Genomic DNA, 12,729 nt, shown 5'->3' with positions numbered 1-12,729 from the left:
AAATCTCTGGACAGTAAAGAGCATATGTTGTGTGCAGAGCTCCCAGATATTCACATGAGAGTGGGTTGGGTCAGTGCTAGCCAAGAAATTTGAATGCAGAATTATCTTCATTATGTGCTCTACGTTGCTCTAATACTGATCATAAGTGGAAAGGGGAAGAGAAAAGACACAAATATGAGCGTATGACAAGAATAATGAAAAAAAAAAATGTGTTCCAGACTCAGAGAAATTGTTTTGACATCAGCTTTCACATTTTTTTATCATCACCCCTTTGGGCAAAGTCATCTAAAAGGACAAATGGAAAACCATACCACAGATGAAGATATAGAACCTGCCTCTCTTAGCAGACAGAATGTGACAGATAAAATAAGGCCTCAGGACTCAAGCATGGTAGGAAATAAAAAAGTTTGTTTAAAATATTGCAGTTTTACTAAATGGGGAGATTGATGAATCTGGTGTTACTTAAGAGGGGTTCACCTGGCCTGGATTATTTTCCTAATGTTAACATAGGCAGATTGAACAGTCACATCCTGAAGGTGACAGCACTGCCAGCAACTGCTCCAGGACACAGCTGAGCTCTCCTCATTGAGACCTGCTTTACCACTCAGAGCGTGCCCCTTGGATATTGGAGGGCCACCCGCAGCCTGCATGGCGGGGTCTTGCATTGGGAAGAGCTTTGTGCAATTCTGCATCTCTCACAGACCTTCCTTAACAAGGAAGCTTGCCTTGAGCTTACCATGGAGAAGAGATACAATCCTATTTTCACCTACTCTGTTTTATTCATCCTTCCTCTTTTTCCAGGATTATATTTTTCCTAGAGTGTATAATTGCCACAGAAGTAATGTATGAAAACACATACAATCAAGGCCTTTGGACCATTGAATGAACATTTTTCTGTCTTCTGGGGCACCTTCCATTCCCTTGAGACTTGCTTTCTGACTGCCGTTGGAGATACAACCTTGGCATGTGTGAACTAAGGTTAATCTTGTGTACTATTACCAAGGGAAGAAAATGTAAAGGATGTTAAGGCTCCATCACCTAATAAACTGAGAAAAACTTGCTCCAGGGGATATGATGTTAACTTGTGACTTGGAAGAGATGCTTCCACATCCTGTTCAGTCTTCCCTTGTGACATGTAGAGAGTTATTTCGGACCTGATCCTCCAGGCTCTTCAGACCTTCAAAGGCCGAGGAATGGATGTGTCCAACTTGCAGGATTAACAGCTGGCTGTGTGGCCTGGAATCTGGCAGCACTTGCTACAGGAAATAAGAAAGGTGAGGGCTGAATTATGAGTTACAATTATTTTAAACCAGAGATTTCTGTTGTATCTCTACAATACATCTGTCACTCTGTAAGTGGAGTGAAGCCCACACATAAAGTCCCAGTAGATCTCCTCCCCAGCTCCCAGCCTCCCAACCACCAAACAGGGCTGAGAGCATCTCTCTGCAAGGGAGCTTGTGGACTGAAAACTGAGCTGATTCACACAACTTAACTCCAGCCAGCTTCAGATACTGGAACATCATCACCAGCCCTGTGTAATACTTGGAGTGCTTGTGGGTGCGACTATGGCCCAAGGTAAACAGTGCTCGCTTAGATAAAGAGACACTTGTCATGGTCCACAGTTTAATGACCAGGATGATTCATGACAAGAAGAACCTTTACAGAAGAAATGAGCTCTTCCACAAAAAGTCACTTGCTGGGAAAAAAGTTGGCTTGAATTTTAAAGAAAACACCTTGTGAAAAATGGTTATGAATCTGGTGTTTGTAATATCTGGCCTTGTGCCTTCATCAGCTGTCAGGCTGTATCAGGTGGCGGCACATAGCTCTGCTTTCTTAAGTCAACATGATTGTCCTTGCAACGTTGGCCTGACTGCAGAAAGGAGCCACCAACAGTTGCGTGTCGGTGCCAAACTCTTGTGACAACCAGCAAAATAACACTTGAAGCCAAAGGATGGCAGGAAAAAAGAAGAAAAACAATCTGAATTTAGGAATAATAAAGCCATGGCAAGCTCATGTGGTTGCATTCTCAGGTTGATTCCTGTTCTGCAGTTGTCATTTTTACCAAACCTGACTTCTCTGTATGGAGACACAGACCATGATAGATATCATGTGTTTTGTTTTTTAAACACAAGTGCATTTCCATGAGTAATGCATGAAGTTTCCAACTTAGACCTGATTTTCAGTCTTTAACTGCGGGTTTATGCTTCTCACCACTACCAGAAGGAAACAACAAACCACAGTTAGCACAAAAATGGTTCATTGCTGCAGAGCAGGAGAAGGATTGAGCTCCTGAGCTCCATGCTCAGATGTGCACATTACATTAATACTGAAGGAAAATCAAGAAATAGGGAAAAAATCATCTCTCTGCATCAGTGTGCAACTGTGTTACGTTTTATAGATGAATGCTAATGCTTAATGTCTTCAGAATATAGGGAGGAACTCAGGGTCTTCACTGAATGTCACCTCTGAGCACAGTGTATTTTTGATATAATTCGAATCTGTGAAGGTCTAATTCACTCGCTTCTGTCTCTGAAGCGCAGAAGTACTTCAGTGGGGTCACAGACAGAGTAAGAGCAATTCAGTGAGTCCAAAAGGAAAACAGCGTTAGTAGATGTAACGTGGTGTCAGACCATGAACCCCGGGGATGCCTTCTCTCCTCTCCTCTCCTCTCTGCTGCACAGCGCACTCACACTCCATCTGATTTGTACACAGCTGACAGAGAATTAGTGAATTCTGCTTCCAGGTTCCTATGTAGGAGAAAAGCAGGTGTCAAACACCATTATTTGCAGTAAGTGGTTGTGTAAAGGAAATCCCAGAATCAGTTCTTTGTTCTACATTTGCAAATGTATTCCCTTAATGATCCCTTTTCAGGCCTTTTGAGCTATGAATAGGTCTGTAAGTATAAGATCTGTAAATAAGCCATCAGAACTGTGTCTGACTTTTGTAAGGATGGTTTATAATTTGGGTTTGGGAGAAGGGGTAACAGTGGGAATGGCAGTGGGGCAGGCAGGGCGGATGCCAGTGAGTGGCTGGAAGGAGGCGATGGGTTGGCATCTACTGAGGACATGAGGCAAGGAATGGAAGTTAAGAAGGAAGAAAAGCAACACAAAATCAGTAAGACAAACATGTTGTCTGCCAAATTTTTAGCTCAGCTCAGTTTCTTGAAAATAAGCGGAGAGAACTATAAAAGGACCGTGCCCAGCTAGATAAAAATAGTCATAGGATAAGGACGCAGAAGAAAAGCACAACCAAACAGACTTTTACCATAGGAATTCATCTATGCAAGAGGCAAGGGCCGGTGATTTTCAAAGTAGATGTAGCACTGCCAGATGACTTTACTACAAAAGTGAGCACAGTCAAGCAGCAGCAGCCCTTAAGAAGTGAGTATCTGTGATGGAAATCACCAAGTCCATAGAAAAACTCATGGCACCAGCTGGGAGTGAGATCACACTTCTGTTGGTGTGCATCAAAGGAGGGCCATGAAGATGATCAGAAGGCTGAAACAGCTCCTCTATGAGAACAGGCTGAGAGAGCTGGGGCTTTTCAGCCTGGAGAAGAGAAGGCTCCAGGGGGACCTTACAGTGGCCTTCCAGTACCTGAAGGGGACTACAGAAAAGCTGGGGAGGGACTTTTTATAAGGACAGGTCATCCCAACAGGATGAGAGGGAATAGTTTCAAACTGGAAGAAGGTAGATTTAGACTAGATATCAGGAAGAAATTCTTCACTCTGAGCATGGTGAGACACTGGAACAGGCTGCCCAGAGAGACTGTGGATGCCCCCTCCCTGGAAGCATTCAAGGCCAGGCTGGATGGGCCTTTGAGCAGCCTGGTCTAAAGGGAGGTGACCCTGCCTATAGGGTTGAAACTAGGTGATCTTAATGGTCCCTTCCAACCCAAATCATTCTATGATTCTGTGATTCTAGTTTTCTCCCTGGCTGCCATCAGTAAGCTCTGAGATCAGGAACTGGTGCTGAGGTGGGACTGCAATGCTGGCTTAGGATCTCCTCCTGGCCTTGGAATCTGGAAGTGCTCTATTGGGCTCGTGGCAAGGTACTGAGCTCATGACTTCTTCTGCTCAAAGCAAGACAGCACCTGGAAGGAATACAGCAGATTGTGAGAGCATGCTGCATCCCATCAGAGAGGAATGCCAGTCTTGAGTCTTTACATCCCTTTACCCCATTTGACAAAAATTTCTTGCTCATTGAGGTCGCAGCTCTGGTGCCACCCACTGAAAATGCAGCACAGGCCCACCAGCCTGTCATACCTAGGACGGTCACATTCAGCTGGCCAAAGGGCTTAAGGGACCTTAAGGCCATCCTCTTCCAGGACTGTTCACAAGAGCTGAAGATCGGGGTCTTCAAAATGGCCCAGTCTGAAGATACAGAAGTAGCTACAGTGACTTCTGCATCACAGCCTCAAGGTGGATGACTTGGTTTGTCATCCGCCTCCTCTGTCTTTTACCAAAATTTCTAATGCAATTTCCTCTTCACAACAGCCACCCACCAGGATTCCCTGTTCGCTTTGGGGGATGACAGCCCATCAACACAAGATTTTGCATATGCCAAGTGAGATGCAGGGATCCTGGCAGGCAGGTAGAGGCTGGGGGAATCTGATGGCAGCAGAGTTGCAGACTTCAATGTGCTCATGTGACATTTTTTCTAAATGTCATTTTTATAGACAAAATGAAGTGAAAGAGGTATTCTTCCAGCTTATTTTTTCTCTTCCTTTTTCTAACAGTGATGGATTAATTACTAAGATACTACCCAGGTTATTTTAATCTCAGTGGCTCGGAGTTGCTATTTCACACTTTAAACGCAGAGAACAGAGAATTTACCTTCCCTTATAGACTCCTGCAGAGAGCTCATGGTGGAAGCAGGAAGAACTTTTGCTGGTCTCACCTCTATCCCAAAGTGCACAGCCAAACCAGAGATAGGGCTTGGGGGAGTCAAAGATGTAGGAAACCTCCCATTGTCATCACGTCATCTTAGAGTATAAAAGTAGACAGTGTGGACAAGACACCAGTCCCGTCTTCTACCAGGGGCTTCCCAGTGCACTGATCCTCCTCTAACTAGCAGCAGTAAGTGGAGACAGGCAAGCAGTGAGATGAGGATGATGCAGAAGGAGGATCCCTCACTGCTGACTTGGGAAGGACCACAAGGATGAATGCAGTGCCAGCAGACTGGCTGCTGAGTCAATGGGTGAGAAACTGCCAGTCAGAAGCTGCACAAGGAGAGGCTGCCATTCAGTCACACCAATGCGGGGCTGAACGTGGTTGCATGCATACACTGCTCCTGCTGAGTCACAGGTTTGAAGCTGCAAACTGTTTATCAGTGCTGAGTCATCCCTGGGTGCTGAGGCACCCCCAGACCTGCACAACCATGAGGCCAGAGAGGCAAGTGGCTGTGAAAGTGTTTGTGTAAGTCAGAGTGGGGGAATCAGGAGGAATTCTTGCAGGAACGGGAAAAGAATGAGGGGGTGAGGATAATGGTAAAGGTTCAGACTTCAAGTCCAATATTAAGAAACATTTCTTCTCAGAAAGAGTGGTGAGCCTTTGGAACAGGCTGCACAGGGAGGTGATGGAGGAGGTGTTCAAGAAACACGGAGATGTGGCACTGAGAAACATGGTCAATGGGCATGTTGGATGTGGGCTGATGGTTGGACTAGATCTTAGTGGTCTTTTCCAGCCTTAATGACTCTATAATTCTATGACTTCGCAAATCTGGGTGGCTCATTCTTAGTATTTAATTTTTGAATGCCCTGTGTTTGGTCTCACTTTCTGAGCAGTTAAAGAACATCAGCTTCAGAGGCTCAGCTGTTCAAGTACCACAGAAAATCAGAGCTGTAGCATCGAAACCTTTCTGCACTTAAGAAAATGCGGGTTCTGTACATGATACTGAAAGTCTATTGTCAATAACCCCAAAGCTATACTCATCAAGCAGGAAATGCTTTTGCTTTTTCAGTCATTGGAATGTCAATTCAGGGCTTGGCTGCTGTTGGAAAGAGAGTAGAGAGTGAAATGCACTGTAGACACTGTTGGGCAATACACTGCTTGATCACAGTTTTAAAGCATCTACATTGTCAATAAAGTATAGAAAGAGTGAGATCACAGGACAGCCTTCACTGAGAATGTAAGAGGGAAAAGAGAAGAGCTTTTCACTGTTGTGGGCTGTGGCATCACTCTATCTTCTGCTCAGAGCAGACGTTGTTTCCAAAATACACACAGCACGAATCCAGCAGAGCAAGACTGGAATAGCTAGTCATAGTCCCCTAGATTTCAGTATGGTGCCAACACCTTATGGAAGGGGGCACCTGAAATAAGTACATCTGGATTGCTGGAATATTCCAATTATCCCTCACATTAAAAACCTCTGCAGAAACGTTTGATTTTCAGCCATTTACCACTGCAATTATGAAGGTTTGGTCATAGTGCCCAGCGATACGTGAAGCTGTTGATCCAGCTCTCAGGATGATGAAGGAGGTATTTATTTGTCTTTATCCTGAGAGAGGAATGTGACTTATCACAAAAGAATGCTGAATTTCACAGGACAGTATCAGGCTAAGTGCACTTGTGGTGGGAAGGTCAGCATCCAGCAGGCAGTGCTCCCTATGGGCCTGGAACTGGCAAAGGTGAAATTCAGGCTCTATTGAAACTCGTGTTTTCCCCAAAGCCAAGTTTTTCTCCAAAGAATCCCTGCCTGGAGTCTTGCTTTGGCAGCAATGTTTTCCTCATGGGACTGGAAAGAGAGAAGAAAAGAAAAGGAAATAAAGGCATGTAGGAGAGACAAGAATCAAAGTCCCCCTCACCCACCCCTTTCATGGGAGAAGCTCCTAATTACATCCTCAGGCTAGGATGTCAGGACCTCAAAATGGAGTTTTTTCACAGAATCCCAGAATAGCTTAGGATGGAAGGGAGCCTGTGACCACCTGGCCCATCCCCTGCTCAAGCAGGGACTCACAGAGCAGGGGCTCAGGCCCATGTCCAAGGAGGGAAATCCTGTCTGCTGTTTTTGTCCATGAAATCAGCATCTCATTGATCTGCAGAGCTGCATTCATGAGACATGCAAGAAGAGCCTGTGCTCCCATCATGTTACCGCAAACACATTGCAGCAGGCTGAGCAGTGCCATCCATTGTGGAGACGAGGTCCCCCTGGTCAGCTGGTGGTGGCATCCTGCTCCTGGGGCAGTCTGCAGCTTGGGGCTGTAATCGCATTGAATTTTGGCTGGAGCACAGCCTGGGAGATGCGCTGCTGAGCCATTTTGCTCTGACAGCTGGCAGTAGCACATGGATGGGGAGCGCCTGCGGAGCTTTGGGGCAGGAGTAGATGCAGGCATTGCAGGGCTCGCCAATGGAGAAGCACCTGCTCTGCCTCCCTGCACCCAACTGCAGATAAAAGCTGCAGCGTCTCTCAAGGCAGACATTTTCTTATCACTTGAGAAAAAGAAAACAAACCTTTTTCTTCTTTTTCTTCTCTCCTTTGACCGTTGCTGAAAATAATTTGATAGAGATCAGCTTTATCGTCACTGATTAAGTTTAGCTGAGAGGGGCTTGCTCCAAATCAATGCATGCAAAAGACATTGAATCGATCCAGTCAATGCAGGTTTCACGTACAACAATGCAGTTATCACAACAGATGATTCCTGCTCCCTGCAATGTAAGCAGGAGACTCTCTACTTGCATCAGCAGAGAGCACACAGAATCCTGGAGTTCTAAGAGAGCAACCTGCAGAACAAGGCTCTGCCATTGCAAAGACTGCAAAGGTATCGGTAACCACCCATGTCTTCAAACAGCAATGCTCCAAAAGCTCTTCCCTATGGGGACATCAGTGAGACTAGCCGACATAGTGTTTCAAAGAGGTTATGCTGCAGCAGCCATACCTGCTGATTATGGTCTGCGTGGAGCAGAACCACCTTCCATACAACAGCATGGCACACATGCACTGCAAACCACCAGTCCCCTGGCACTCTGGGATGGGTCCAAGATGGAAAACAAGCCCACTGAGTGGCCACAGTGGGAGAGAAACAGCAAAATCTGGAGGCTATCTCTTATTTGTTTTCCGATCTCACTATCTCAGATTGCATCGATGTGCGTGTAATGCACGGGAACAATATTATACCTCTCATAAAATTGTTTCATCCACCTGCATTTAAGCAAATTCGAAAATAGAAATGGAGGAATGGATTTTATTTGTAGCTATAGCCCTGTTAAATATTTCAGAAGCTCTGTTTGCCATCTTTGCATTTACTTTATTACTTGGAATGCTCAGTACCTTTAAGAGCAAAGTTGCTGAAATCAACTGAAAGTGAAACTCTTGGCAGGTGACAGACAAACCACGTCACTGCCTGCTCTTATTACTGTATTTTTATTTGCACTGCTCTGGGCAATACCAAACCTGCATTTACAGTGAGATACTCTAATTTAATCCATTGGAATATATAAGCTTCTAATAATGGACATGGCTCCAAAAATAGATATCATCTATGACATGATCTGTCATCAATTAGAAATATTATCTATTATCTAATTAGATATTATCATAGATGTTACCTATGCTGTCAAATCATCAACGTCTTCTTAATTATACAGTCATAAAGGTTGGAAAAGACCTCTAAGATCCTTTGGTTCAACTGCCCACCTACCACCAATATTATCCACTGAAACACGTCCTTAAGTGCTACATCCACCCTTCCCATAAACACCCCCAGGGATGGTGACTCCACCTCCTCCTTGGGCAGCCTGTTCCAGTATCTCACCACTCTTTCAGAGAAGAAATTCTTCCTCACAAAGCATCCTCTGGCATCCAGCCCCTCACTCCTCAGCTGCAGAGGTCTTATGGGGAATGATGGAAAAAAAAGGTCCCACTTGCTTGTCTTGGAGCAAATTCTGGCTCAGTTTGCTCCAGCTCACCTAAAATGCAGCTGTGTGACAGTGGAAGAAGCTCTCAGGTATGGGATGCAGCACCAGACTTATAGGACTCTGTACCCTCTGTCAGCTGCCATTCCTACCAAAAGGTGGGCAGTGGCTTTCAGGGCTGTCTGTCTACTTCCAATGGAATCCAGCCCCCTGCCCTAAACACAGAAATAGCTTGAAACCTTCAGAGGGCTGAAATCCCACTAGAATATCTGGGAGCCCAGCTCTGCCTTCTTGCATATCTTCCTGACATCTCACTCCCACCGAGCTTCATTGTTCAGCCATTTGCAGACCACGGATATACTGATGATCCCCTTTTAGCCAGAGCTGCAGGGGGGAGGAAAAAGAAACCACGGTGGCATGAGATGGAAATGGTGCTGACGCCTTCCCAATCCAGCCCATGTCACAATCACTCTGTCCACAGGAGCACAGAACACTTATTCTTAATCTCGAGAAGAAAAGCATCAGCCAAAGAGCATAGGGCAGGGCTGTCAGATCTCATTTCCCTCTGCTTCCCCTTTCTTTTAGAAAAGATACCTTCTCAATTCAAGGAGGCCCTTGCTCCTCTCAAGGCACTGGTCTTAACCGGAGTCTTCTTAATTCTAGGAAATCATTAGGCTTCAAAATTGTGTTTTTATATATCTCGAATAAAGCCACATTGCTTCTGTGTTCACCTTGCTCTGCAACCCATGTCAAGTAAATTATGCTTTTTATTGCTCTGCCTCACAGCATTTTCTTCTCACTTACCTGAACTATCTGCAAGAATATCTGCAGGTAATGATCTCTCTTTAATACCAGTGATTCACTCTGTGCAACCGCACCACGGAGGAGCAAAGGACAGAGTGTGTCAGAGGGGATGAGTCCCTGCCAGCTCTCCTGGAGCTGCTGGGTGAGGCTGTGCCTCCTTAGGGCCCAACTCTGCTGCACAAAGAGCAGAGTATGAAAAGGTTTGCTTTTGGAGCTTGCATTGCCCCCATAGCACTGCAGCAGGACACCAAGGATAGATGTTCCCAGATGTATTTTCACAGGTGGTAGTTTTTAAGAAGAAAAGTTAGAGTTGCTGGTCTAGTTTGATGCTAGTAAAATTTTAGAGGCAATTACAGGTTTTTTACTGGTGATGTTCTTGTTTGTTTGTTTAATTATTAATTTCTATCTAGTACAGATAGATAGGCTGCCCAGAGCAGCTGTGAGTATCCCATTCCTGAAGGTGCTCAAGACCAGGTTGGATGGGGCCCTGGACAGCCTGAGCTGCTGGTGGGCAGCCAGTCCATGGCAAGGGCTGGGGGTGGGTGAGCTTTGAGGTCTCTTCCAACCCGACCATTCTGATTCTATGGCTCTATACAGATCAGATCGCAAGGACACCTTCTCATTACCCAGCTGTGCTTACCCATCAATAACATGAGACTGCATACAATGGCTGCTACCAGAGATCCAGTCTTGCCTCCACTCCACAACTCCCACCTTTGCTCACGCGTCACCTTCCCCACACTCTGCTACGAAGCATGTGGTGGGGACATAAGAAGTGAGGTGAGGTAGCACACTTCTGCGGACAGCAGTGTTGGAAAGTGGTGGGACTTCTGATACAGAGAAACACAGTGAGACAGCAGGGAAGGAGAGCAGGAAAGACCACTGGAAGAAAGTACTGTTGAGTTTAATGTTTTGTCCCTCATCTTTTCTTTCTTTTTAATTTCCGAGGCAGGATGTAGGGCAGAGCAGAAACCAGGGGGACAGAAGCCTGTCACTGAGCCAGCGCCGCAGCAGTGCTGACAGTATCTAGGTCAGAATGCAGCGATTCTCCGTGGATGACGGACGGCTGCAGAGCTGAAGGCCAGCACTGGCAGAGGCAAGCGCTCCTTTTCCATCCAAAGGGCACAAAATCCCTTCTCATCCATCCAACATCATGGGGAGGGGGTCCCATGCCGTAGCCACCAGAGCTGAACTAATGCCCATCACTGATCACTGCTCCACAGAGCTGAGAAATCAGCGTTGCCATGGGATTCAGATGCAATAAGCCAAAGGATCTGGATATTAACCAAGTGCCCAGCTACCAAGGCCCTAAAAACAAAACTGATGCTGAATCTCTCCTCTAAGAATGTCACGCTTCTCTTTCTCTCACAGGAGAACAAAGTCAATGTTACCCCTTATCATTCTTGCATTTTGAATATCTGCACTTCTAAGTTTGTTTGGCTCCAGGCAAGCTTGTGCACTCAAACATTTGTGTGCTTTTTCCAAACACCTTCATTGGCCTAATGAAAGATTACGCCTCAGCCAACAACCGTACTGTCCTCAATGAGGTACAGCTTCGGAAACCAGCCCACCAACCATTCACAGACCATATATCACAATGATGACCATGAACCTTCTCCTTCCTGTTGCTGTGCCTCAGCCTGCTGGGACCGGATCATGAAAGGATCAGTGCTTTCCCTATACGTCATCCCTGAGCATTGTAAGACTGGCAGCTGTCTCTCAAGATTTGTGCTAAGCCCTGGGTCTTCCTCAGAGATTGATTCATGCAGCCATGGCTTTCAGTGTCAGAAGAGACCACAAGATCACCCTGCCTGGTAGCAGAGGCCATCAGTTTCACAAGGTTCACACCAACTCATGCTTTGTCCTTCAAACAGATGACAGAACCCTCTTGATTTGACTGCTGCAGAAGATGGAAGATCTGTATCGTCCCAGTACTGACAGAAGTTCATAAGGTCATTCATGAGGTTTATTCCCAGTTACTGAAAGCACTAGGGGAATTTTCCTGTTTGTCTTGATTCCTGGCAGAAGACAACATCTAATTTTGTGCTCCTGACCTAAAATGTTAAACTGTGATGCCCACCAGCTAACCAGCCCGCCTTCCCAGCAAGGGCTTACTGTGTGTGAAGTACCCTATCATCTGGGATTTGTAGTGGCAATACTAAGAAAAGGAGAGCGTCAAAAGAAACCTTCACACTTCTGGACTGCTCTGCAGAGCTGGGGAAAGAGGGCTGCTATTAACAAGTATTGGGGGGCAGGAAATGTCTTTTATTTGTATTTTGGGTAATAGTTAACACATTACAGGAATTAATCTAATAATATTCACGCCGTCTGATACAGGATGCTTTGTCTGAACTACTCAGCCTAACACAGATCATCGCTTTGTTTCTGCCATAGTAGAACTTACCAGAACAGCATTTTTTACTAGGAACATTTCTGCCTAAATCCTGCATGTTCTGATGCTGGGTAACTTCCTCTTCCAACTGGCACTGAACAAAGGCCTGGAGTATAAACCACATGCTTTAGTGAGCCCATAGTGCTTGCTGGCTGTAGGTGGGCACACACAGAGGTGCAGCAGCTGACCAACAACCCGGACCTCATGCAGATCTCAGCTCTTTCCCTCACTCACATCAGTGCCCTCATGATGCAGTGCTGCTGTTTGGTTCAGTACAGAGATGGTTGTGCAAAGTCTTATTGATGAGAACAGAGGCAGTTTTTGAAGATTACATAGTGCATATTTTATTAATAAATCCTTATTGGTGGCCCTGGTTAGTAAAAAAGACATGGCTTCCGCACCTTTTCAGCTTGCAGATGTGATGCACCAAAACATTCCCTTTCTGTTCTCAGCTCTGCAATGTGGATATTCTCAATCAGAGCTGACAGAACACCAGGTGAAGGAAGGGCCTCTGCCATCTGCGTGTTTTGTGCCCACCAAAGCTGCTCTCATCTACCTCCTTAGAAGACAGAATAAAAAGCTATTTTGTGGTCCAGACATCCCGGTGGAGTGGGGAGCACTGCACCACACACGGGAAAACTGGTACAAAATGTTGCTAATCAAACACTTGGAAAGAAACAAA

The sequence above is a fragment of the Coturnix japonica genome, chromosome 2, assembly GCF_001577835.2.
Source record: "Coturnix japonica isolate 7356 chromosome 2, Coturnix japonica 2.1, whole genome shotgun sequence".
NCBI classification, from domain to species: domain Eukaryota; kingdom Metazoa; phylum Chordata; class Aves; order Galliformes; family Phasianidae; genus Coturnix; species Coturnix japonica.
Note: the sequence above shows the minus strand (reverse complement) of the source record.